This window comes from Phyllobates terribilis, unplaced genomic scaffold, assembly GCF_046119375.1.
Source record: "Phyllobates terribilis strain yellow unplaced genomic scaffold, ASM4611937v1 Scaffold_27__1_contigs__length_16484149, whole genome shotgun sequence".
NCBI lineage: Eukaryota > Metazoa > Chordata > Amphibia > Anura > Dendrobatidae > Phyllobates > Phyllobates terribilis.
The window spans coordinates 13,759,848-13,786,359 of record NW_027362787.1 but is presented as its reverse complement, the minus strand read 5'-3'; the positions used below and the strand labels follow the sequence as shown (position 1 = coordinate 13,786,359).

Sequence of the window (26,512 nt, the reverse complement as noted above, 5' to 3'; positions counted from 1 at the left end):
TGGCTGGCTGAATGTCGCTGAGAAGCTCACAGAGACCGCCATAAGCAACAGTTTAACAGAATGCCACAGACTAATCAACCAAACTTTTTGGGTTGGGTTCTCTTTTATAGTCTGCAGGCATTAAATGAAAGAAGTCAGTGTTCCAGCAGAAGGAGACAACGTTTCAGAAAAGGCATTGTAGCAAACCAAAAAAGAAATTTTAAGCGCAGCAGAGTAACCAGCGCACATACCTGTTAGCTCAGGTGAGTTTAAAAGGCTGCTGTTGATAACAAGGGCATTTGCTAAATAGATGGTGTGTGTGCAACAATATACTGAAAGGTCAATTATATTGTGCAGCTTATCTCACCACCTGTAGTTATTTAGGTGAAAGCTCCAAAATGCTTGCCTAATATGTCTGTTTATCCAAAAGGAAGTAAAAAGGGAGAGCTAGAAAGATAGCATTGCATCACATTACATGGCAATGCAATGCACAGTTGCTGAAGTTGAACCAAAATGAGCTTGTAATCTGGCTTCTGCAACTTTGAACATGAAAAATCCAATGAGGAGAAGAAAAGCAAAGCCAAAGAGTCCATCCCAAAATCCGACAAACAAGCAAAATGAACAAAAAACATTGAATTCAATTCTTTCTGATTATAGAAACTGCATTAAAGAAGGGGTGCACCGGTCCTGGAGATACTGCAATACCAGGTCAATGCGTGGAGTGGACAGAGCAAGCTCTTTTTCCATCTCCCTGTTCTAAAAATCCATTTAATATATGGTCCCCAGATAGGGGACGTATCAGATATTAAACTGATAAGAACAGATACTACACTTGATCTTAGCCAAAAGGCCGAGAAGCGATAACCAGAATTGGTTTCAAACTACGGAGCCACCCAAGGATCCTGAAAAGTCCATTTGTGGAGATGAGCTCCTGGACTCCCGTTAAGAAGACATGTTGTCAACCTCTAGATCCCTTACATGCCTGCACTTTTCGGCTTGCTGCTGCTGCAATCCACGCGTTTTAGATCTGCATAACTCCACCTCTTTAAACACAGCACCTTCACCCCCTGCTGTTCCCACCCGCCTCAACACCGTTGGAAGGGAGGAGAACCAATTAAGGCGGGGGGTGGGGTGGAACGAGCAGCTGTCTACCCTTAGCAGGAGGGCTCCTGATTACATACCTCTCCTGCTGCTGCTGCTGCTGGCTGTCCAGCAGCAGACTGAAGGTGGCTGCTGCTGTGCACAGGTATATAAAGGCTCAGAGCCTATTATGACACGCGCAGCCAGCGTTCCATTGCCACATTCCATCTACTGCAGGCAGGATACCTGGCTGGCTGAATGTCGCTGAGAAGCTCACAGAGACCGCCATAAGCAACAGTTTAACAGAATGCCACAGACTAATCAACCAAACTTTTTGGGTTGGGTTCTCTTTTATAGTCTGCAGGCATTAAATGAAAGAAGTCAGTGTTCCAGCAGAAGGAGACAACGTTTCAGAAAAGGCATTGTAGCAAACCAAAAAAGAAATTTTAAGCGCAGCAGAGTAACCAGCGCACATACCTGTTAGCTCAGGTGAGTTTAAAAGGCTGCTGTTGATAACAAGGGCATTTGCTAAATAGATGGTGTGTGTGCAACAATATACTGAAAGGTCAATTATATTGTGCAGCTTATCTCACCACCTGTAGTTATTTAGGTGAAAGCTCCAAAATGCTTGCCTAATATGTCTGTTTATCCAAAAGGAAGTAAAAAGGGAGAGCTAGAAAGATAGCATTGCATCACATTACATGGCAATGCAATGCACAGTTGCTGAAGTTGAACCAAAATGAGCTTGTAATCTGGCTTCTGCAACTTTGAACATGAAAAATCCAATGAGGAGAAGAAAAGCAAAGCCAAAGAGTCCATCCCAAAATCCGACAAACAAGCAAAATGAACAAAAAACATTGAATTCAATTCTTTCTGATTTTAGAAACTGCATTAAAGAAGGGGTGCACCGGTCCTGGAGATACTGCAATACCAGGTCAATGCGTGGAGTGGACAGAGCAAGCTCTTTTTCCATCTCCCTGTTCTAAAAATCCATTTAATATATGGTCCCCAGATAGGGGACGTATCAGATATTAAACTGATAAGAACAGATACTACACTTGATCTTAGCCAAAAGGCCGAGAAGCGATAACCAGAATTGGTTTCAAACTACGGAGCCACCCAAGGATCCTGAAAAGTCCATTTGTGGAGATGAGCTCCTGGACTCCCGTTAAGAAGACATGTTGTCAACCTCTAGATCCCTTACATGCCTGCACTTTTCGGCTTGCTGCTGCTGCAATCCACGCGTTTTAGATCTGCATAACTCCACCTCTTTAAACACAGCACCTTCACCCCCTGCTGTTCCCACCCGCCTCAACACCGTTGGAAGGGAGGAGAACCAATTAAGGCGGGGGGTGGGGTGGAACGAGCAGCTGTCTACCCTTAGCAGGAGGGCTCCTGATTACATACCTCTCCTGCTGCTGCTGCTGCTGGCTGTCCAGCAGCAGACTGAAGGTGGCTGCTGCTGTGCACAGGTATATAAAGGCTCAGAGCCTATTATGACACGCGCAGCCAGCGTTCCATTGCCACATTCCATCTACTGCAGGCAGGATACCTGGCTGGCTGAATGTCGCTGAGAAGCTCACAGAGACCGCCATAAGCAACAGTTTAACAGAATGCCACAGACTAATCAACCAAACTTTTTGGGTTGGGTTCTCTTTTATAGTCTGCAGGCATTAAATGAAAGAAGTCAGTGTTCCAGCAGAAGGAGACAACGTTTCAGAAAAGGCATTGTAGCAAACCAAAAAAGAAATTTTAAGCGCAGCAGAGTAACCAGCGCACATACCTGTTAGCTCAGGTGAGTTTAAAAGGCTGCTGTTGATAACAAGGGCATTTGCTAAATAGATGGTGTGTGTGCAACAATATACTGAAAGGTCAATTATATTGTGCAGCTTATCTCACCACCTGTAGTTATTTAGGTGAAAGCTCCAAAATTCTTGCCTAATATGTCTGTTTATCCAAAAGGAAGTAAAAAGGGAGAGCTAGAAAGATAGCATTGCATCACATTACATGGCAATGCAATGCACAGTTGCTGAAGTTGAACCAAAATGAGCTTGTAATCTGGCTTCTGCAACTTTGAACATGAAAAATCCAATGAGGAGAAGAAAAGCAAAGCCAAAGAGTCCATCCCAAAATCCGACAAACAAGCAAAATGAACAAAAAACATTGAATTCAATTCTTTCTGATTTTAGAAACTGCATTAAAGAAGGGGTGCACCGGTCCTGGAGATACTGCAATACCAGGTCAATGCGTGGAGTGGACAGAGCAAGCTCTTTTTCCATCTCCCTGTTCTAAAAATCCATTTAATATATGGTCCCCAGATAGGGGACGTATCAGATATTAAACTGATAAGAACAGATACTACACTTGATCTTAGCCAAAAGGCCGAGAAGCGATAACCAGAATTGGTTTCAAACTACGGAGCCACCCAAGGATCCTGAAAAGTCCATTTGTGGAGATGAGCTCCTGGACTCCCGTTAAGAAGACATGTTGTCAACCTCTAGATCCCTTACATGCCTGCACTTTTCGGCTTGCTGCTGCTGCAATCCACGCGTTTTAGATCTGCATAACTCCACCTCTTTAAACACAGCACCTTCACCCCCTGCTGTTCCCACCCGCCTCAACACCGTTGGAAGGGAGGAGAACCAATTAAGGCGGGGGGTGGGGTGGAACGAGCAGCTGTCTACCCTTAGCAGGAGGGCTCCTGATTACATACCTCTCCTGCTGCTGCTGCTGCTGGCTGTCCAGCAGCAGACTGAAGGTGGCTGCTGCTGTGCAAAGGTATATAAAGGCTCAGAGCCTATTATGACACGAGCAGCCAGCGTTCCATTGCCACATTCCATCTACTGCAGGCAGGATACCTGGCTGGCTGAATGTCGCTGAGAAGCTCACAGAGACCGCCATAAGCAACAGTTTAACAGAATGCCACAGACTAATCAACCAAACTTTTTGGGTTGGGTTCTCTTTTATAGTCTGCAGGCATTAAATGAAAGAAGTCAGTGTTCCAGCAGAAGGAGACAACGTTTCAGAAAAGGCATTGTAGCAAACCAAAAAAGAAATTTTAAGCGCAGCAGAGTAACCAGCGCACATACCTGTTAGCTCAGGTGAGTTTAAAAGGCTGCTGTTGATAACAAGGGCATTTGCTAAATAGATGGTGTGTGTGCAACAATATACTGAAAGGTCAATTATATTGTGCAGCTTATCTCACCACCTGTAGTTATTTAGGTGAAAGCTCCAAAATGCTTGCCTAATATGTCTGTTTATCCAAAAGGAAGTAAAAAGGGAGAGCTAGAAAGATAGCATTGCATCACATTACATGGCAATGCAATGCACAGTTGCAGAAGTTGAACCAAAATGAGCTTGTAATCTGGCTTCTGCAACTTTGAACATGAAAAATCCAATGAGGAGAAGAAAAGCAAAGCCAAAGAGTCCATCCCAAAATCCGACAAACAAGCAAAATGAACAAAAAACATTGAATTCAATTCTTTCTGATTTTAGAAACTGCATTAAAGAAGGGGTGCACCGGTCCTGGAGATACTGCAATACCAGGTCAATGCGTGGAGTGGACAGAGCAAGCTCTTTTTCCATCTCCCTGTTCTAAAAATCCATTTAATATATGGTCCCCAGATAGGGGACGTATCAGATATTAAACTGATAAGAACAGATACTACACTTGATCTTAGCCAAAAGGCCGAGAAGCGATAACCAGAATTGGTTTCAAACTACGGAGCCACCCAAGGATCCTGAAAAGTCCATTTGTGGAGATGAGCTCCTGGACTCCCATTAAGAAGACATGTTGTCAACCTCTAGATCCCTTACATGCCTGCACTTTTCGGCTTGCTGCTGCTGCAATCCACGCGTTTTAGATCTGCATAACTCCACCTCTTTAAACACAGCACCTTCACCCCCTGCTGTTCCCACCCGCCTCAACACCGTTGGAAGGGAGGAGAACCAATTAAGGCGGGGGGTGGGGTGGAACGAGCAGCTGTCTACCCTTAGCAGGAGGGCTCCTGATTACATACCTCTCCTGCTGCTGCTGCTGCTGGCTGTCCAGCAGCAGACTGAAGGTGGCTGCTGCTGTGCAAAGGTATATAAAGGCTCAGAGCCTATTATGACACGAGCAGCCAGCGTTCCATTGCCACATTCCATCTACTGCAGGCAGGATACCTGGCTGGCTGAATGTCGCTGAGAAGCTCACAGAGACCGCCATAAGCAACAGTTTAACAGAATGCCACAGACTAATCAACCAAACTTTTTGGGTTGGGTTCTCTTTTATAGTCTGCAGGCATTAAATGAAAGAAGTCAGTGTTCCAGCAGAAGGAGACAACGTTTCAGAAAAGGCATTGTAGCAAACCAAAAAAGAAATTTTAAGCGCAGCAGAGTAACCAGCGCACATACCTGTTAGCTCAGGTGAGTTTAAAAGGCTGCTGTTGATAACAAGGGCATTTGCTAAATAGATGGTGTGTGTGCAACAATATACTGAAAGGTCAATTATATTGTGCAGCTTATCTCACCACCTGTAGTTATTTAGGTGAAAGCTCCAAAATGCTTGCCTAATATGTCTGTTTATCCAAAAGGAAGTAAAAAGGGAGAGCTAGAAAGATAGCATTGCATCACATTACATGGCAATGCAATGCACAGTTGCTGAAGTTGAACCAAAATGAGCTTGTAATCTGGCTTCTGCAACTTTGAACATGAAAAATCCAATGAGGAGAAGAAAAGCAAAGCCAAAGAGTCCATCCCAAAATCCGACAAACAAGCAAAATGAACAAAAAACATTGAATTCAATTCTTTCTGATTTTAGAAACTGCATTAAAGAAGGGGTGCACCGGTCCTGGAGATACTGCAATACCAGGTCAATGCGTGGAGTGGACAGAGCAAGCTCTTTTTCCATCTCCCTGTTCTAAAAATCCATTTAATATATGGTCCCCAGATAGGGGACGTATCAGATATTAAACTGATAAGAACAGATACTACACTTGATCTTAGCCAAAAGGCCGAGAAGCGATAACCAGAATTGGTTTCAAACTACGGAGCCACCCAAGGATCCTGAAAAGTCCATTTGTGGAGATGAGCTCCTGGACTCCCGTTAAGAAGACATGTTGTCAACCTCTAGATCCCTTACATGCCTGCACTTTTCGGCTTGCTGCTGCTGCAATCCACGCGTTTTAGATCTGCATAACTCCACCTCTTTAAACACAGCACCTTCACCCCCTGCTGTTCCCACCCGCCTCAACACCGTTGGAAGGGAGGAGAACCAATTAAGGCGGGGGGTGGGGTGGAACGAGCAGCTGTCTACCCTTAGCAGGAGGGCTCCTGATTACATACCTCTCCTGCTGCTGCTGCTGCTGGCTGTCCAGCAGCAGACTGAAGGTGGCTGCTGCTGTGCACAGGTATATAAAGGCTCAGAGCCTATTATGACACGCGCAGCCAGCGTTCCATTGCCACATTCCATCTACTGCAGGCAGGATACCTGGCTGGCTGAATGTCGCTGAGAAGCTCACAGAGACCGCCATAAGCAACAGTTTAACAGAATGCCACAGACTAATCAACCAAACTTTTTGGGTTGGGTTCTCTTTTATAGTCTGCAGGCATTAAATGAAAGAAGTCAGTGTTCCAGCAGAAGGAGACAACGTTTCAGAAAAGGCATTGTAGCAAACCATAAAAGAAATTTTAAGCGCAGCAGAGTAACCAGCGCACATACCTGTTAGCTCAGGTGAGTTTAAAAGGCTGCTGTTGATAACAAGGGCATTTGCTAAATAGATGGTGTGTGTGCAACAATATACTGAAAGGTCAATTATATTGTGCAGCTTATCTCACCACCTGTAGTTATTTAGGTGAAAGCTCCAAAATGCTTGCCTAATATGTCTGTTTATCCAAAAGGAAGTAAAAAGGGAGAGCTAGAAAGATAGCATTGCATCACATTACATGGCAATGCAATGCACAGTTGCTGAAGTTGAACCAAAATGAGCTTGTAATCTGGCTTCTGCAACTTTGAACATGAAAAATCCAATGAGGAGAAGAAAAGCAAAGCCAAAGAGTCCATCCCAAAATCCGACAAACAAGCAAAATGAACAAAAAACATTGAATTCAATTCTTTCTGATTTTAGAAACTGCATTAAAGAAGGGGTGCACCGGTCCTGGAGATACTGCAATACCAGGTCAATGCGTGGAGTGGACAGAGCAAGCTCTTTTTCCATCTCCCTGTTCTAAAAATCCATTTAATATATGGTCCCCAGATAGGGGACGTATCAGATATTAAACTGATAAGAACAGATACTACACTTGATCTTAGCCAAAAGGCCGAGAAGCGATAACCAGAATTGGTTTCAAACTACGGAGCCACCCAAGGATCCTGAAAAGTCCATTTGTGGAGATGAGCTCCTGGACTCCCGTTAAGAAGACATGTTGTCAACCTCTAGATCCCTTACATGCCTGCACTTTTCGGCTTGCTGCTGCTGCAATCCACGCGTTTTAGATCTGCATAACTCCACCTCTTTAAACACAGCACCTTCACCCCCTGCTGTTCCCACCCGCCTCAACACCGTTGGAAGGGAGGAGAACCAATTAAGGCGGGGGGTGGGGTGGAACGAGCAGCTGTCTACCCTTAGCAGGAGGGCTCCTGATTACATACCTCTCCTGCTGCTGCTGCTGCTGGCTGTCCAGCAGCAGACTGAAGGTGGCTGCTGCTGTGCACAGGTATATAAAGGCTCAGAGCCTATTATGACACGCGCAGCCAGCGTTCCATTGCCACATTCCATCTACTGCAGGCAGGATACCTGGCTGGCTGAATGTCGCTGAGAAGCTCACAGAGACCGCCATAAGCAACAGTTTAACAGAATGCCACAGACTAATCAACCAAACTTTTTGGGTTGGGTTCTCTTTTATAGTCTGCAGGCATTAAATGAAAGAAGTCAGTGTTCCAGCAGAAGGAGACAACGTTTCAGAAAAGGCATTGTAGCAAACCAAAAAAGAAATTTTAAGCGCAGCAGAGTAACCAGCGCACATACCTGTTAGCTCAGGTGAGTTTAAAAGGCTGCTGTTGATAACAAGGGCATTTGCTAAATAGATGGTGTGTGTGCAACAATATACTGAAAGGTCAATTATATTGTGCAGCTTATCTCACCACCTGTAGTTATTTAGGTGAAAGCTCCAAAATGCTTGCCTAATATGTCTGTTTATCCAAAAGGAAGTAAAAAGGGAGAGCTAGAAAGATAGCATTGCATCACATTACATGGCAATGCAATGCACAGTTGCTGAAGTTGAACCAAAATGAGCTTGTAATCTGGCTTCTGCAACTTTGAACATGAAAAATCCAATGAGGAGAAGAAAAGCAAAGCCAAAGAGTCCATCCCAAAATCCGACAAACAAGCAAAATGAACAAAAAACATTGAATTCAATTCTTTCTGATTTTAGAAACTGCATTAAAGAAGGGGTGCACCGGTCCTGGAGATACTGCAATACCAGGTCAATGCGTGGAGTGGACAGAGCAAGCTCTTTTTCCATCTCCCTGTTCTAAAAATCCATTTAATATATGGTCCCCAGATAGGGGACGTATCAGATATTAAACTGATAAGAACAGATACTACACTTGATCTTAGCCAAAAGGCCGAGAAGCGATAACCAGAATTGGTTTCAAACTACGGAGCCACCCAAGGATCCTGAAAAGTCCATTTGTGGAGATGAGCTCCTGGACTCCCGTTAAGAAGACATGTTGTCAACCTCTAGATCCCTTACATGCCTGCACTTTTCGGCTTGCTGCTGCTGCAATCCACGCGTTTTAGATCTGCATAACTCCACCTCTTTAAACACAGCACCTTCACCCCCTGCTGTTCCCACCCGCCTCAACACCGTTGGAAGGGAGGAGAACCAATTAAGGCGGGGGGTGGGGTGGAACGAGCAGCTGTCTACCCTTAGCAGGAGGGCTCCTGATTACATACCTCTCCTGCTGCTGCTGCTGCTGGCTGTCCAGCAGCAGACTGAAGGTGGCTGCTGCTGTGCACAGGTATATAAAGGCTCAGAGCCTATTATGACACGCGCAGCCAGCGTTCCATTGCCACATTCCATCTACTGCAGGCAGGATACCTGGCTGGCTGAATGTCGCTGAGAAGCTCACAGAGACCGCCATAAGCAACAGTTTAACAGAATGCCACAGACTAATCAACCAAACTTTTTGGGTTGGGTTCTCTTTTATAGTCTGCAGGCATTAAATGAAAGAAGTCAGTGTTCCAGCAGAAGGAGACAACGTTTCAGAAAAGGCATTGTAGCAAACCATAAAAGAAATTTTAAGCGCAGCAGAGTAACCAGCGCACATACCTGTTAGCTCAGGTGAGTTTAAAAGGCTGCTGTTGATAACAAGGGCATTTGCTAAATAGATGGTGTGTGTGCAACAATATACTGAAAGGTCAATTATATTGTGCAGCTTATCTCACCACCTGTAGTTATTTAGGTGAAAGCTCCAAAATGCTTGCCTAATATGTCTGTTTATCCAAAAGGAAGTAAAAAGGGAGAGCTAGAAAGATAGCATTGCATCACATTACATGGCAATGCAATGCACAGTTGCTGAAGTTGAACCAAAATGAGCTTGTAATCTGGCTTCTGCAACTTTGAACATGAAAAATCCAATGAGGAGAAGAAAAGCAAAGCCAAAGAGTCCATCCCAAAATCCGACAAACAAGCAAAATGAACAAAAAACATTGAATTCAATTCTTTCTGATTTTAGAAACTGCATTAAAGAAGGGGTGCACCGGTCCTGGAGATACTGCAATACCAGGTCAATGCGTGGAGTGGACAGAGCAAGCTCTTTTTCCATCTCCCTGTTCTAAAAATCCATTTAATATATGGTCCCCAGATAGGGGACGTATCAGATATTAAACTGATAAGAACAGATACTACACTTGATCTTAGCCAAAAGGCCGAGAAGCGATAACCAGAATTGGTTTCAAACTACGGAGCCACCCAAGGATCCTGAAAAGTCCATTTGTGGAGATGAGCTCCTGGACTCCCGTTAAGAAGACATGTTGTCAACCTCTAGATCCCTTACATGCCTGCACTTTTCGGCTTGCTGCTGCTGCAATCCACGCGTTTTAGATCTGCATAACTCCACCTCTTTAAACACAGCACCTTCACCCCCTGCTGTTCCCACCCGCCTCAACACCGTTGGAAGGGAGGAGAACCAATTAAGGTGGGGGTGGGGTGGAACGAGCAGCTGTCTACCCTTAGCAGGAGGGCTCCTGATTACATACCTCTCCTGCTGCTGCTGCTGCTGGCTGTCCAGCAGCAGACTGAAGGTGGCTGCTGCTGTGCACAGGTATATAAAGGCTCAGAGCCTATTATGACACGCGCAGCCAGCGTTCCATTGCCACATTCCATCTACTGCAGGCAGGATACCTGGCTGGCTGAATGTCGCTGAGAAGCTCACAGAGACCGCCATAAGCAACAGTTTAACAGAATGCCACAGACTAATCAACCAAACTTTTTGGGTTGGGTTCTCTTTTATAGTCTGCAGGCATTAAATGAAAGAAGTCAGTGTTCCAGCAGAAGGAGACAACGTTTCAGAAAAGGCATTGTAGCAAACCAAAAAAGAAATTTTAAGCGCAGCAGAGTAACCAGCGCACATACCTGTTAGCTCAGGTGAGTTTAAAAGGCTTCTGTTGATAACAAGGGCATTTGCTAAATAGATGGTGTGTGTGCAACAATATACTGAAAGGTCAATTATATTGTGCAGCTTATCTCACCACCTGTAGTTATTTAGGTGAAAGCTCCAAAATGCTTGCCTAATATGTCTGTTTATCCAAAAGGAAGTAAAAAGGGAGAGCTAGAAAGATAGCATTGCATCACATTACATGGCAATGCAATGCACAGTTGCTGAAGTTGAACCAAAATGAGCTTGTAATCTGGCTTCTGCAACTTTGAACATGAAAAATCCAATGAGGAGAAGAAAAGCAAAGCCAAAGAGTCCATCCCAAAATCCGACAAACAAGCAAAATGAACAAAAAACATTGAATTCAATTCTTTCTGATTTTAGAAACTGCATTAAAGAAGGGGTGCACCGGTCCTGGAGATACTGCAATACCAGGTCAATGCGTGGAGTGGACAGAGCAAGCTCTTTTTCCATCTCCCTGTTCTAAAAATCCATTTAATATATGGTCCCCAGATAGGGGACGTATCAGATATTAAACTGATAAGAACAGATTTTTTTTTTTATCGAAAGCCCGAATTCGTGTACAAAACCCGAGTGCGCTTAAAAAAGTGACAAGTGCCACAAAAAAAGTGCACTAGGATGCTGGTCTTCTTGAAACCCTCTCCAAAAGGAGAAGGGTCCCCCAAACCATTCCCGTCCCTCCGAGCCAAAAGGCCACAGCGAGGAACAGGGACAAAAAGCCACCTCCAGCCGAAGCCAGAGGCGACCCAATCTTACCCCCAGCACCTGCCCGAGTTCTCACCCGAGCAAGGCACTGGGAGCCAAAGACTGTGCTCCCCTCCCGGAAGAGGGGAGCCAACAACGCTCTCCTCCCGAAAGAGGAGAGCCAGGGGGGTTCAGGGGGGAGCGGAACCTGATGGCCACACACTCCCCCCCTAGACCTGCCAAGAGAGGAACCCATAAGGGAACCGCATCCCGACAAAATCCTAGTAGGACGTGACACACGTGAATAAGTGGACACACAGTGACAAAGAAATTAAATAAATAGTGAAGGTTTCACAGTATAATACTGCCCGGACCTTCGACCGGGAATTGAAAAATTCCCCATCCTAAGGCCAGAAGGCCCGGAATAAGGGTGTGTGCGAAGAAAGAAAATTTGAAGTGCTTGTGCAAATGTGCCATAAACTCAAGTGGGGTTCCCAATCCCAGTGAGTTAAGGCACCCCAGGGTCACCACTCCTGGGGCACTTCACACTTCGGGCTTTCGATCTTTCCCGGCCCAATGGCGTCGATCCTGGGGGGCCATGCTTTCCACCAGATGACTATATTAGCCACCTGGCGTACTAACAAGCGCCTAAACCCCAGTGTGCATAATGTATCAATCTACTAGGGCGGCCAACATCCAAAACCGCCTTTTCGAAAGATACTACACTTGATCTTAGCCAAAAGGCCGAGAAGCGATAACCAGAATTGGTTTCAAACTACGGAGCCACCCAAGGATCCTGAAAAGTCCATTTGTGGAGATGAGCTCCTGTACTCCCGTTAAGAAGACATGTTGTCAACCTCTAGATCCCTTACATGCCTGCACTTTTCGGCTTGCTGCTGCTGCAATCCACGCGTTTTAGATCTGCATAACTCCACCTCTTTAAACACAGCACCTTCACCCCCTGCTGTTCCCACCCGCCTCAACACCGTTGGAAGGGAGGAGAACCAATTAAGGCGGGGGGTGGGGTGGAACGAGCAGCTGTCTACCCTTAGCAGGAGGGCTCCTGATTACATACCTCTCCTGCTGCTGCTGCTGCTGGCTGTCCAGCAGCAGACTGAAGGTGGCTGCTGCTGTGCACAGGTATATAAAGGCTCAGAGCCTATTATGACACGCGCAGCCAGCGTTCCATTGCCACATTCCATCTACTGCAGGCAGGATACCTGGCTGGCTGAATGTCGCTGAGAAGCTCACAGAGACCGCCATAAGCAACAGTTTAACAGAATGCCACAGACTAATCAACCAAACTTTTTGGGTTGGGTTCTCTTTTATAGTCTGCAGGCATTAAATGAAAGAAGTCAGTGTTCCAGCAGAAGGAGACAACGTTTCAGAAAAGGCATTGTAGCAAACCAAAAAAGAAATTTTAAGCGCAGCAGAGTAACCAGCGCACATACCTGTTAGCTCAGGTGAGTTTAAAAGGCTGCTGTTGATAACAAGGGCATTTGCTAAATAGATGGTGTGTGTGCAACAATATACTGAAAGGTCAATTATATTGTGCAGCTTATCTCACCACCTGTAGTTATTTAGGTGAAAGCTCCAAAATGCTTGCCTAATATGTCTGTTTATCCAAAAGGAAGTAAAAAGGGAGAGCTAGAAAGATAGCATTGCATCACATTACATGGCAATGCAATGCACAGTTGCTGAAGTTGAACCAAAATGAGCTTGTAATCTGGCTTCTGCAACTTTGAACATGAAAAATCCAATGAGGAGAAGAAAAGCAAAGCCAAAGAGTCCATCCCAAAATCCGACAAACAAGCAAAATGAACAAAAAACATTGAATTCAATTCTTTCTGATTTTAGAAACTGCATTAAAGAAGGGGTGCACCGGTCCTGGAGATACTGCAATACCAGGTCAATGCGTGGAGTGGACAGAGCAAGCTCTTTTTCCATCTCCCTGTTCTAAAAATCCATTTAATATATGGTCCCCACATAGGGGACGTATCAGATATTAAACTGATAAGAACAGATACTACACTTGATCTTAGCCAAAAGGCCGAGAAGCGATAACCAGAATTGGTTTCAAACTACGGAGCCACCCAAGGATCCTGAAAAGTCCATTTGTGGAGATGAGCTCCTGGACTCCCGTTAAGAAGACATGTTGTCAACCTCTAGATCCCTTACATGCCTGCACTTTTCGGCTTGCTGCTGCTGCAATCCACGCGTTTTAGATCTGCATAACTCCACCTCTTTAAACACAGCACCTTCACCCCCTGCTGTTCCCACCCGCCTCAACACCGTTGGAAGGGAGGAGAACCAATTAAGGCGGGGGGTGGGGTGGAACGAGCAGCTGTCTACCCTTAGCAGGAGGGCTCCTGATTACATACCTCTCCTGCTGCTGCTGCTGCTGGCTGTCCAGCAGCAGACTGAAGGTGGCTGCTGCTGTGCACAGGTATATAAAGGCTCAGAGCCTATTATGACACGCGCAGCCAGCGTTCCATTGCCACATTCCATCTACTGCAGGCAGGATACCTGGCTGGCTGAATGTCGCTGAGAAGCTCACAGAGACCGCCATAAGCAACAGTTTAACAGAATGCCACAGACTAATCAACCAAACTTTTTGGGTTGGGTTCTCTTTTATAGTCTGCAGGCATTAAATGAAAGAAGTCAGTGTTCCAGCAGAAGGAGACAACGTTTCAGAAAAGGCATTGCAGCAAACCAAAAAAGAAATTTTAAGCGCAGCAGAGTAACCAGCGCACATACCTGTTAGCTCAGGTGAGTTTAAAAGGCTGCTGTTGATAACAAGGGCATTTGCTAAATAGATGGTGTGTGTGCAACAATATACTGAAAGGTCAATTATATTGTGCAGCTTATCTCACCACCTGTAGTTATTTAGGTGAAAGCTCCAAAATGCTTGCCTAATATGTCTGTTTATCCAAAAGGAAGTAAAAAGGGAGAGCTAGAAAGATAGCATTGCATCAGATTACATGGCAATGCAATGCACAGTTGCTGAAGTTGAACCAAAATGAGCTTGTAATCTGGCTTCTGCAACTTTGAACATGAAAAATCCAATGAGGAGAAGAAAAGCAAAGCCAAAGAGTCCATCCCAAAATCCGACAAACAAGCAAAATGAACAAAAAACATTGAATTCAATTCTTTCTGATTTTAGAAACTGCATTAAAGAAGGGGTGCACCGGTCCTGGAGATACTGCAATACCAGGTCAATGCGTGGAGTGGACAGAGCAAGCTCTTTTTCCATCTCCCTGTTCTAAAAATCCATTTAATATATGGTCCCCAGATAGGGGACGTATCAGATATTAAACTGATAAGAACAGATACTACACTTGATCTTAGCCAAAAGGCCGAGAAGCGATAACCAGAATTGGTTTCAAACTACGGAGCCACCCAAGGATCCTGAAAAGTCCATTTGTGGAGATGAGCTCCTGGACTCCCGTTAAGAAGACATGTTGTCAACCTCTAGATCCCTTACATGCCTGCACTTTTCAGCTTGCTGCTGCTGCAATCCACGCGTTTTAGATCTGCATAACTCCACCTCTTTAAACACAGCACCTTCACCCCCTGCTGTTCCCACCCGCCTCAACACCGTTGGAAGGGAGGAGAACCAATTAAGGCGGGGGGTGGGGTGGAACGAGCAGCTGTCTACCCTTAGCAGGAGGGCTCCTGATTACATACCTCTCCTGCTGCTGCTGCTGCTGGCTGTCCAGCAGCAGACTGAAGGTGGCTGCTGCTGTGCACAGGTATATAAAGGCTCAGAGCCTATTATGACACGCGCAGCCAGCGTTCCATTGCCACATTCCATCTACTGCAGGCAGGATACCTGGCTGGCTGAATGTCGCTGAGAAGCTCACAGAGACCGCCATAAGCAACAGTTTAACAGAATGCCACAGACTAATCAACCAAACTTTTTGGGTTGGGTTCTCTTTTATAGTCTGCAGGCATTAAATGAAAGAAGTCAGTGTTCCAGCAGAAGGAGACAACGTTTCAGAAAAGGCATTGTAGCAAACCAAAAAAGAAATTTTAAGCGCAGCAGAGTAACCAGCGCACATACCTGTTAGCTCAGGTGAGTTTAAAAGGCTGCTGTTGATAACAAGGGCATTTGCTAAATAGATGGTGTGTGTGCAACAATATACTGAAAGGTCAATTATATTGTGCAGCTTATCTCACCACCTGTAGTTATTTAGGTGAAAGCTCCAAAATGCTTGCCTAATATGTCTGTTTATCCAAAAGGAAGTAAAAAGGGAGAGCTAGAAAGATAGCATTGCATCACATTACATGGCAATGCAATGCACAGTTGCTGAAGTTGAACCAAAATGAGCTTGTAATCTGGCTTCTGCAACTTTGAACATGAAAAATCCAATGAGGAGAAGAAAAGCAAAGCCAAAGAGTCCATCCCAAAATCCGACAAACAAGCAAAATGAACAAAAAACATTGAATTCAATTCTTTCTGATTTTAGAAACTGCATTAAAGAAGGGGTGCACCGGTCCTGGAGATACTGCAATACCAGGTCAATGCGTGGAGTGGACAGAGCAAGCTCTTTTTCCATCTCCCTGTTCTAAAAATCCATTTAATATATGGTCCCCAGATAGGGGACGTATCAGATATTAAACTGATAAGAACAGATACTACACTTGATCTTAGCCAAAAGGCCGAGAAGCGATAACCAGAATTGGTTTCAAACTACGGAGCCACCCAAGGATCCTGAAAAGTCCATTTGTGGAGATGAGCTCCTGGACTCCCGTTAAGAAGACATGTTGTCAACCTCTAGATCCCTTACATGCCTGCACTTTTCGGCTTGCTGCTGCTGCAATCCACGCGTTTTAGATCTGCATAACTCCACCTCTTTAAACACAGCACCTTCACCCCCTGCTGTTCCCACCCGCCTCAACACCGTTGGAAGGGAGGAGAACCAATTAAGGCGGGGGGTGGGGTGGAACGAGCAGCTGTCTACCCTTAGCAGGAGGGCTCCTGATTACATACCTCTCCTGCTGCTGCTGCTGCTGGCTGTCCAGCAGCAGACTGAAGGTGGCTGCTGCTGTGCACAGGTATATAAAGGCTCAGAGCCTATTATGACACGCGCAGCCAGCGTTCCATTGCCACATTCCATCTACTGCAGGCAGGATACCTGGCTGGCTGAATGTCGCTGAGAAGCTCACAGAGACCGCCATAAGCAACAGTTTAACAGAATGCCACAGACTAATCAACCAAACTTTTTGGGTTGGGTTCTCTTTTATAGTCTGCAGGCATTAAATGAAAGAAGTCAGTGTTCCAGCAGAAGGAGACAACGTTTCAGAAAAGGCATTGTAGCAAACCAAAAAAGAAATTTTAAGCGCAGCAGAGTAACCAGCGCACATACCTGTTAGCTCAGGTGAGTTTAAAAGGCTGCTGTTGATAACAAGGGCATTTGCTAAATAGATGGTGTGTGTGCAACAATATACTGAAAGGTCAATTATATTGTGCAGCTTATCTCACCACCTGTAGTTATTTAGGTGAAAGCTCCAAAATGCTTGCCTAATATGTCTGTTTATCCAAAAGGAAGTAAAAAGGGAGAGCTAGAAAGATAGCATTGCATCACATTACATGGCAATGCAATGCACAGTTGCTGAAGTTGAACCAAAATGAGCTTGTAATCTGGCTTCTGCAACTTTGAACATGAAAAATCCAATGAGGAGAAGAAAAGCAAAGCCAAAGAGTCCATCCCAAAATCCGACAAACAAGCAAAATGAACAAAAAACATTGAATTCAATTCTTTCTGATTTTAGAAACTGCATTAAAGAAGGGGTGCACCGGTCCTGGAGATACTGCAATACCAGGTCAATGCGTGGAGTGGACAGAGCAAGCTCTTTTTCCATCTCCCTGTTCTAAAAATCCATTTAATATATGGTCCCCAGATAGGGGACGTATCAGATATTAAACTGATAAGAACAGATTTTGCGTTTATATTTAAAATATCGTAGTCTTTATCTTTTCTTCAGAGCTTTAAAATAACATCTTCCATAGGTGATAGTTCCATATACTCAGGGCTCTTTTCTTTCCAAGCTTCTTCATATCCATTAGGTAGTACATATAAATTTCACTTAATGCCAGTCTTATACAATCCTTGACTTCTATATAGTCTCTTTTAAACAACAATATGTTTCTGGTCTTCCATAGAGCACTTTTAACACAACTCAAAGTGCACCATAAAACTCTCTCTTTTTCTTTCGTCATGTTTGGTAAAATCCCATATAAAACCACTTCATGGCTTAAAAAATTAAGACCAGATAAAAATTTTAAAAGCTCACCACAGTCTGTCCACACTTGCTGTGCAAAATCACAATTCCAAATAAGGTGCATAGTAGTCTCATCATTATTGCACTGATGCCTCGGGCAGGTTTGTATAGTGCTAAGTCTTCTTTTATACTGGAAATCACGAGTCGGTAAACATTCCTGCACAATCATCCAAGCTAAGTCTTTATGTTGATTCATCAGGTAAGGTGCATTTGTTAAATTCCATATTTTAGTGACTCTGCTATATGAATAATGGCTTATGGGCGTCAAAGTTTCTTTCTTTTTTAATTGCTGCAGCAGCTTCCTTGCATTCTTCAATGTCTCCATCTCAAAAGAATCTAGGCCATATAATCTGATAACTTTCTCCAGGATGGCATATTGTTGTGGAGGGGATAACAACACTGGGCTTGTTAAAGAAATGGATATCCACTTTCGCCTCCTAAAAATGTGGCCAGCTGCATATCTTAAAAAATGTGCCCAAGGGCTTGAAGCAAACATATATTTAAAACAGAGGCTAAAAAACTTGGAGTATAAAAACAGTTTGACGTTGGGAACATCCTTACCACCAAGGTGGTGCATCTTGTACATTGTTTCTCTCTTCACCTTTTCGAACTTAGAGTTCCACACAAATTCAAACAGCATTCTCTGTAATCTTCTCGCTGTAAGGTCACTTGGGGGATAAACATAACTGAGATATAACATGACAGGAAGCAGAAGGGCCTTAATAATTAAAACTTTACCTTCGATTGTTAATTTTCTTAATTTCCAAAAGTCAATCTTCTTTTGTATTTTGTCCCTTACTCCATCCCAGCTCTTCATTCCATCATTCTGTCGATCAAAAATCACGCCCAGAATTTTAATCTTCTCTGACTGCATCGGGAGATCAGGGATGGACACATCCGCCCAATTGCCACGGACAAAACAATCACATTTCTCAATGTTTAACTTAAAACCTGAGGCTTCACAAAAAAAATTGGTCGTTCTTATAGCTCTCCTGAGAGCGGCAGGTGATGAACAAAAAATAGTAATATCATCCATGTAGCCCATTACCTTCACATCTCTTCCATGTCCTCCAGGGATAGGGACACCTTTAATCACTTTATCCTCTCGTAGCATAGATAAAAGAGGCTCTATTGCACATATAAATAGCACTGGGGACAAAGGGCAGCCTTGCTTCACACCTGAATGCAAAAACACTTCATTAGACAAAAATCCATTGATTAAAATTTTACTAAAAGAGTTCTTATATAAAAGTGCCACTTGCTTGATAAAAATTTCAGGGAAGCCCATTTTTTTTAAAACCAACCATAAAAAACAATGAGAGACACGATCAAAAGCCTTTTGAAAATCCAACGATAAAATTGCTAAGTCTTGCTTCCTGGATTGCTGGTACCATATGACATCGCGGATGGTATTGAGATGCTCCGCAACTCCTCTTCCTGGCACCCCACATACCTGGTCTTCATAAATAACTTTGGATAAAACTTTTTTAAAACGGTTCACTAAAATTTTGGACATCAACTTGTAATCAACATTCAACAGTGTGATTGGTCTCCAGTTTGCCAGATGGGATTTGGCTCCTTTTTTAAAAATCAGGGAGACCAGACCACTTCTCCAAGATATAGGCAGGATATCACACTTAAAAGCTTCTTTGATTACTAAAAACAAGTCGGGTTTTAAAAAATTCCAAAATTCACGATAAAATTCAACAGGCAAACCGTCAGAACCAGGGGTTTTCCCATAGGAAAAACTTTTGATAGCAGCATCTACTTCCGACAAGGTGACTTCAGTGCATAACAATTCTTGGTCTTCGCGGCTCAGACTATTTTTTAATGAATTAAGGGCATCTTCAGTAAAAGACTGGTCTATAGTTTTCTCATTAAAAAGCTGCTGATAAAACTGGTGAGCTTGGTTGAGCATACCTTCAGTTGTAGTTTCACCCTCTAATTCTGTTATCATTTCCTTAGCAGCAACTACTTTTTTAAAAAAAAATCTTGAGCACTTTTCATTTTTCTCCATCACTTCAATTTTTGAGTTATAAATTATTTCCTTACCCTTCGACTCTATACTCTTTTTAATTTCTTTTTTTGTTGCTTCAATTAAATCGTCCATTTCAAGTCCCACATCTCTTAGTTGATAACAGGTCTGCAATTTAGTAATAAGCCTTTTATGCCAAGCGGACTTTTCTCTTGCATTGGCTATGCTGACCTTGATAAAAAAACTTTTTATCTTCATCTTGCTGTATTCCCACCATTCTAGCAGAGTTAAAAATTTTTGTTGTTTTGTTCTTAAATAATTAAAAAACGCTTTAAAATCTGTTCTTACCTTAGGATCTTGTAACAATGTTGTATTTAGCCTCCAAACTCCTCTTGCCTTGACAAGCCCAGGTAATTCTAACTCTGATAGCAACATCTTATGATCTGAAAAAATGTTTGGGATTAAGACAACAGATTTGACATTCACATATTGGGACATGAAAATAAAATCAATACGAGATTTAGAAGAAGAGTTCTCCCAAGTATAACCGGGATCATTACTACGGATCTCTTTCCAGGAGTCTCTAAGAAAAAAATCAGTTAACAAATCCTTTAGTTGTTTCTCTGTTTTGTCTTTTTTAGGAACGGTGGAACTCCCGCTTCTCCCTTCACCAGGCAAGACACAATTGAAATCCCCACAGAACATCAGAGGCGATGAACCAGGTAGGTAATATTGCACATCTTCAAACAACTGATGTCTCTCTTCCTTCACCGGAGAAGCATAAATGTTCAAAAGTCTAAAGTCCACACCTTTAAAACTAATATTTAAGAAAAGAGCACGTCCAGAAGAAATGTCCACAAAAGAGTTGATTTTAAAGTCATGCGACCTAAACAGCACTCCAATGCCAGAGGAACGATTTTCATTATCTCCGGACCAGATAGAGGGCCCATGAGGCCAATCTTTTCTTAAATCTGCATAATTCATATCAAAGTCAATGTTACATTCTTGCAAACAAAAGACATCACAGTCCACTGTTGACAGGTAGGAAAACAAAGCAGCCCTTCTTGTAGAGCCCCTTATACTCCTCACATTGAGCGAGGCTACTTTAATTGATGAGGTCATGATAGGTTAGTTCAGGTCACACTACTGTCAGAATCAGACATAAAGCCCACCGATGTTAACGGGCTCTGCACTTCTGAGTCCGAAAAAGAAATGTTTATAGGGTCTGAAGGCCTTGGCTCCTCAGGAGGGGCAGCGGGAGCCATTGGCTTGTATTGCAGAAGACTTGGTTTTAATGGACACTTCTTGGAAGTCTCCCTGGCCACATTCTCATCAGACCTATCATCTGTTTTCCTTTTCCTACGAGTTTCCAGCTCCATTGCTTCTTCCTCCGAGCTAAATGTCCCGATTTCAGCAGAGGGACTCCCCTCCACCACCATATCACCCGGATCAGAATCAGCAGCCCAGTCCTTAGATGAAGCTTCCCTCCTCTCAGGACGGACAGGTTTCTCAGCTGGAGGTTTCTGCATAGACGTGGGCTTATGCGCAGCAGGAATAGGAGAACTGGCAGGTTTTCCCTGTGCAGCAGGCACTGAAGTGCTTGTGGACCCGCCTACAGGGGGTTGTGTTCGCACAGTAGATACAGGAGCACCGGTGGGACCCCCCTTAGCAGCAGGAGCAGGAGGGTTGGTTGGCTTCCTCTGTGCAGCAGGTGCAGACGTACCACCTGATGTACTAGCAGGCTTGGTCTGTGGAGCAGGTACTGGAGAGCTAGAAGACTGCCCCCGCGCTGTAGACGCACCCGCAGGAGCAGGAACAGCAGAGGGTTGCCTCTGCCCCCCGGGAGCAGATGGAGGCACACGGGCAGGTTGCTTTGCCAGCGTTTCAGCATAGGTTTCCGCCTTTTTCTTCAAAGGACACTCCCGGAAGGAGTGACCTGGGACCCGGCAGATGTTGCACACCATCTCATTGGTACAGTCCATTGTGGCATGTCCATGCTTGTAGCACTTCTTACAGATTGCCACCTCCTCCTTGCAGTTCTCATAAGTGTGACCGAAACACATGCATTTCCGGCAGAAGAGGGGCATGTCCGGGTAGAAGAGGCGCCCCCGCTCCCTACCGATCAGGAAACTTGACGGAGGATGACGCTGACCACCAATGCCATTTGGATCTTCACAAAATTTAACAAAAAATTTATGCTTTCCCGTCCAGAGGTTTTCCTCATTCATGACCTTGTGGGAATACCGCAGTTCTGGGAAATAGTTTTGAAGAAAGCAAATAATATTAACTAAGGGAACATGAGGGTTGCTCATCTGAACCACGAGCGGCTTCTCTCCACCGGAGTAAAGGATGACAAAAGTGAGTCCTTTAAGATCCTCATCTGAAAGGTGCAGGTGAATCTGGCGGAAGAGGTTCTGGCACGCATACTCCGACTCCAGAGTCAAAGTGAAGGAACCGGGGCGATCTTGAAGGGCCAGGATGTCTTCCCTCTTTACTCCTAGGATCTCCAGCAGCACTCTCCTCACGAAAAACTTCAAGGTCATCTTCTCCTTGGATGCATCGTCCACTTCGATTTTGAAAGAGTTCTTGATGCGAAGGTCACCAGCTCTGGCATAGCGCACTGCGGCCGCTACTGCTGATGCCATCTTCAAAAGGTAGATAGGGTCGATCGCCTTCTTGGTTTCTTTGCGTATCTGCCCCCTAAAGCAGCATGAGGCTTAAGACGGCTTTTACACCGCCGATGCCTCAAGGCCAAGGGCACGATTGGCTTAGAATCCTTCTGGCAAGATGTGGTATCTTAGCCAAAAGGCCGAGAAGCGATAACCAGAATTGGTTTCAAACTACGGAGCCACCCAAGGATCCTGAAAAGTCCATTTGTGGAGATGAGCTCCTGGACTCCCGTTAAGAAGACATGTTGTCAACCTCTAGATCCCTTACATGCCTGCACTTTTCGGCTTGCTGCTGCTGCAATCCACGCGTTTTAGATCTGCATAACTCCACCTCTTTAAACACAGCACCTTCACCCCCTGCTGTTCCCACCCGCCTCAACACCGTTGGAAGGGAGGAGAACCAATTAAGGCGGGGGGTGGGGTGGAACGAGCAGCTGTCTACCCTTAGCAGGAGGGCTCCTGATTACATACCTCTCCTGCTGCTGCTGCTGCTGGCTGTCCAGCAGCAGACTGAAGGTGGCTGCTGCTGTGCACAGGTATATAAAGGCTCAGAGCCTATTATGACACGCGCAGCCAGCGTTCCATTGCCACATTCCATCTACTGCAGGCAGGATACCTGGCTGGCTGAATGTCGCTGAGAAGCTCACAGAGACCGCCATAAGCAACAGTTTAACAGAATGCCACAGACTAATCAACCAAACTTTTTGGGTTGGGTTCTCTTTTATAGTCTGCAGGCATTAAATGAAAGAAGTCAGTGTTCCAGCAGAGGGAGACAACGTTTCAGAAAAGGCATTGTAGCAAACCAAAAAAGAAATTTTAAGCGCAGCAGAGTAACCAGCGCACATACCTGTTAGCTCAGGTGAGTTTAAAAGGCTGCTGTTGATAACAAGGGCATTTGCTAAATAGATGGTGTGTGTGCAACAATATACTGAAAGGTCAATTATATTGTGCAGCTTATCTCACCACCTGTAGTTATTTAGGTGAAAGCTCCAAAATGCTTGCCTAATATGTCTGTTTATCCAAAAGGAAGTAAAAAGGGAGAGCTAGAAAGATAGCATTGCATCACATTACATGGCAATGCAATGCACAGTTGCTGAAGTTGAACCAAAATGAGCTTGTAATCTGGCTTCTGCAACTTTGAACATGAAAAATCCAATGAGGAGAAGAAAAGCAAAGCCAAAGAGTCCATCCCAAAATCCGACAAACAAGCAAAATGAACAAAAAACATTGAATTCAATTCTTTCTGATTTTAGAAACTGCATTAAAGAAGGGGTGCACCGGTCCTGGAGATACTGCAATACCAGGTCAATGCGTGGAGTGGACAGAGCAAGCTCTTTTTCCATCTCCCTGTTCTAAAAATCCATTTAATATATGGTCCCCAGATAGGGGACGTATCAGATATTAAACTGATAAGAACAGATACTACACTTGATCTTAGCCAAAAGGCCGAGAAGCGATAACCAGAATTGGTTTCAAACTACGGAGCCACCCAAGGATCCTGAAAAGTCCATTTGTGGAGATGAGCTCCTGGACTCCCGTTAAGAAGACATGTTGTCAAGCTCTAGATCCCTTACATGCCTGCACTTTTCGGCTTGCTGCTGCTGCAATCCACGCGTTTTAGATCTGCATAACTCCACCTCTTTAAACACAGCACCTTCACCCCCTGCTGTTCCCACCCGCCTCAACACCGTTGGAAGGGAGGAGAACCAATTAAGGCGGGGGGTGGGGTGGAACGAGCAGCTGTCTACCCTTAGCAGGAGGGCTCCTGATTACATACCTTTCCTGCTGCTGCTGCTGCTGGCTGTCCAGCAGCAGACTGAAGGTGGCTGCTGCTGTGCACAGGTATATAAAGGCTCAGAGCCTATTATGACACGCGCAGCCAGCGTTCCATTGCCACATTCCATCTACTGCAGGCAGGATACCTGGCTGGCTGAATGTCGCTGAGAAGCTCACAGAGACCGCCATAAGCAACAGTTTAACAGAATGCCACAGACTAATCAACCAAACTTTTTGGGTTGGGTTCTCTTTTATAGTCTGCAGGCATTAAATGAAAGAAGTCAGTGTTCCAGCAGAGGGAGACAACGTTTCAGAAAAGGCATTGTAGCAAACCAAAAAAGAAATTTTAAGCGCAGCAGAGTAACCAGCGCACATACCTGTTAGCTCAGGTGAGTTTAAAAGGCTGCTGTTGATAACAAGGGCATTTGCTAAATAGATGGTGTGTGTGCAACAATATACTGAAAGGTCAATTATATTGTGCAGCTTATCTCACCACCTGTAGTTATTTAGGTGAAAGCTCCAAAATGCTTGCCTAATATGTCTGTTTATCCAAAAGGAAGTAAAAAGGGAGAGCTAGAAAGATAGCATTGCATCACATTACATGGCAATGCAATGCACAGTTGCTGAAGTTGAACCAAAATGAGCTTGTAATCTGGCTTCTGCAACTTTGAACATGAAAAATCCAATGAGGAGAAGAAAAGCAAAGCCAAAGAGTCCATCCCAAAATCCGACAAACAAGCAAAATGAACAAAAAACATTGAATTCAATTCTTTCTGATTTTAGAAACTGCATTAAAGAAGGGGTGCACCGGTCCTGGAGATACTGCAATACCAGGTCAATGCGTGGAGTGGACAGAGCAAGCTCTTTTTCCATCTCCCTGTTCTAAAAATCCATTTAATATATGGTCCCCAGATAGGGGACGTATCAGATATTAAACTGATAAGAACAGATACTACACTTGATCTTAGCCAAAAGGCCGAGAAGCGATAACCAGAATTGGTTTCAAACTACGGAGCCACCCAAGGATCCTGAAAAGTCCATTTGTGGAGATGAGCTCCTGGACTCCCGTTAAGAAGACATGTTGTCAACCTCTAGATCCCTTACATGCCTGCACTTTTCGGCTTGCTGCTGCTGCAATCCACGCGTTTTAGATCTGCATAACTCCACCTCTTTAAACACAGCACCTTCACCCCCTGCTGTTCCCACCCGCCTCAACACCGTTGGAAGGGAGGAGAACCAATTAAGGCGGGGGGTGGGGTGGAACGAGCAGCTGTCTACCCTTAGCAGGAGGGCTCCTGATTACATACCTCTCCTGCTGCTGCTGCTGCTGGCTGTCCAGCAGCAGACTGAAGGTGGCTGCTGCTGTGCACAGGTATATAAAGGCTCAGAGCCTATTATGACACGCGCAGCCAGCGTTCCATTGCCACATTCCATCTACTGCAGGCAGGATACCTGGCTGGCTGAATGTCGCTGAGAAGCTCACAGAGACCGCCATAAGCAACAGTTTAACAGAATGCCACAGACTAATCAACCAAACTTTTTGGGTTGGGTTCTCTTTTATAGTCTGCAGGCATTAAATGAAAGAAGTCAGTGTTCCAGCAGAGGGAGACAACGTTTCAGAAAAGGCATTGTAGCAAACCAAAAAAGAAATTTTAAGCGCAGCAGAGTAACCAGCGCACATACCTGTTAGCTCAGGTGAGTTTAAAAGGCTGCTGTTGATAACAAGGGCATTTGCTAAATAGATGGTGTGTGTGCAACAATATACTGAAAGGTCAATTATATTGTGCAGCTTATCTCACCACCTGTAGTTATTTAGGTGAAAGCTCCAAAATGCTTGCCTAATATGTCTGTTTATCCAAAAGGAAGTAAAAAGGGAGAGCTAGAAAGATAGCATTGCATCACATTACATGGCAATGCAATGCACAGTTGCTGAAGTTGAACCAAAATGAGCTTGTAATCTGGCTTCTGCAACTTTGAACATGAAAAATCCAATGAGGAGAAGAAAAGCAAAGCCAAAGAGTCCATCCCAAAATCCGACAAACAAGCAAAATGAACAAAAAACATTGAATTCAATTCTTTCTGATTTTAGAAACTGCATTAAAGAAGGGGTGCACCGGTCCTGGAGATACTGCAATACCAGGTCAATGCGTGGAGTGGACAGAGCAAGCTCTTTTTCCATCTCCCTGTTCTAAAAATCCATTTAATATATGGTCCCCAGATAGGGGACGTATCAGATATTAAACTGATAAGAACAGATACTACACTTGATCTTAGCCAAAAGGCCGAGAAGCGATAACCAGAATTGGTTTCAAACTACGGAGCCACCCAAGGATCCTGAAAAGTCCATTTGTGGAGATGAGCTCCTGGACTCCCGTTAAGAAGACATGTTGTCAACCTCTAGAT

At 44.4% G+C, this 26,512-nt stretch overlaps 15 non-coding genes and 2 pseudogenes across 15 annotated transcripts; all 17 read right to left on the bottom strand.

Annotated features, from left to right (window-relative positions):
- Window positions 1-650: 650 nt before the first annotated feature.
- Window positions 651-841, bottom strand: LOC141177237 (U2 spliceosomal RNA). Its single transcript, XR_012253850.1, has one exon. It is a non-coding gene; the product is annotated as a U2 spliceosomal RNA (small nuclear RNA).
- A 1,115-nt stretch (window positions 842-1,956) lies between these two features.
- Window positions 1,957-2,147, bottom strand: LOC141177235 (U2 spliceosomal RNA). Its single transcript, XR_012253849.1, has one exon. It is a non-coding gene; the product is annotated as a U2 spliceosomal RNA (small nuclear RNA).
- Window positions 2,148-3,262: 1,115 nt separating this feature from the next.
- Window positions 3,263-3,453, bottom strand: LOC141177234 (U2 spliceosomal RNA). The gene has a single exon (XR_012253848.1). It is a non-coding gene; the product is annotated as a U2 spliceosomal RNA (small nuclear RNA).
- Window positions 3,454-4,568: 1,115 nt separating this feature from the next.
- On the bottom strand, window positions 4,569-4,759 carry LOC141177233 (U2 spliceosomal RNA). The gene has a single exon (XR_012253847.1). It is a non-coding gene; the product is annotated as a U2 spliceosomal RNA (small nuclear RNA).
- A 1,115-nt stretch (window positions 4,760-5,874) lies between these two features.
- Window positions 5,875-6,065, bottom strand: LOC141177232 (U2 spliceosomal RNA). The gene has a single exon (XR_012253846.1). It is a non-coding gene; the product is annotated as a U2 spliceosomal RNA (small nuclear RNA).
- A 1,115-nt stretch (window positions 6,066-7,180) lies between these two features.
- On the bottom strand, window positions 7,181-7,371 carry LOC141177231 (U2 spliceosomal RNA). The gene has a single exon (XR_012253845.1). It is a non-coding gene; the product is annotated as a U2 spliceosomal RNA (small nuclear RNA).
- Window positions 7,372-8,486: 1,115 nt separating this feature from the next.
- LOC141177230 (U2 spliceosomal RNA) lies at window positions 8,487-8,677 on the bottom strand. The gene has a single exon (XR_012253844.1). It is a non-coding gene; the product is annotated as a U2 spliceosomal RNA (small nuclear RNA).
- Window positions 8,678-9,792: 1,115 nt separating this feature from the next.
- On the bottom strand, window positions 9,793-9,983 carry LOC141177229 (U2 spliceosomal RNA). Its single transcript, XR_012253843.1, has one exon. It is a non-coding gene; the product is annotated as a U2 spliceosomal RNA (small nuclear RNA).
- A 1,114-nt stretch (window positions 9,984-11,097) lies between these two features.
- LOC141177724 (U2 spliceosomal RNA) lies at window positions 11,098-11,280 on the bottom strand. Its single transcript, XR_012254291.1, has one exon. It is a non-coding gene; the product is annotated as a U2 spliceosomal RNA (small nuclear RNA).
- Window positions 11,281-12,068: 788 nt separating this feature from the next.
- On the bottom strand, window positions 12,069-12,160 carry LOC141178171 (U2 spliceosomal RNA; annotated as a pseudogene).
- Window positions 12,161-13,275: 1,115 nt separating this feature from the next.
- LOC141177360 (U2 spliceosomal RNA) lies at window positions 13,276-13,466 on the bottom strand. The gene has a single exon (XR_012253961.1). It is a non-coding gene; the product is annotated as a U2 spliceosomal RNA (small nuclear RNA).
- Window positions 13,467-14,581: 1,115 nt separating this feature from the next.
- Window positions 14,582-14,772, bottom strand: LOC141177228 (U2 spliceosomal RNA). The gene has a single exon (XR_012253842.1). It is a non-coding gene; the product is annotated as a U2 spliceosomal RNA (small nuclear RNA).
- Window positions 14,773-15,887: 1,115 nt separating this feature from the next.
- LOC141177227 (U2 spliceosomal RNA) lies at window positions 15,888-16,078 on the bottom strand. The gene has a single exon (XR_012253841.1). It is a non-coding gene; the product is annotated as a U2 spliceosomal RNA (small nuclear RNA).
- Window positions 16,079-17,193: 1,115 nt separating this feature from the next.
- Window positions 17,194-17,369, bottom strand: LOC141177745 (U2 spliceosomal RNA; annotated as a pseudogene).
- A 6,231-nt stretch (window positions 17,370-23,600) lies between these two features.
- On the bottom strand, window positions 23,601-23,791 carry LOC141177224 (U2 spliceosomal RNA). The gene has a single exon (XR_012253839.1). It is a non-coding gene; the product is annotated as a U2 spliceosomal RNA (small nuclear RNA).
- Window positions 23,792-24,906: 1,115 nt separating this feature from the next.
- LOC141177223 (U2 spliceosomal RNA) lies at window positions 24,907-25,097 on the bottom strand. The gene has a single exon (XR_012253838.1). It is a non-coding gene; the product is annotated as a U2 spliceosomal RNA (small nuclear RNA).
- Window positions 25,098-26,212: 1,115 nt separating this feature from the next.
- LOC141177222 (U2 spliceosomal RNA) lies at window positions 26,213-26,403 on the bottom strand. Its single transcript, XR_012253837.1, has one exon. It is a non-coding gene; the product is annotated as a U2 spliceosomal RNA (small nuclear RNA).
- Window positions 26,404-26,512: the final 109 nt, after the last annotated feature.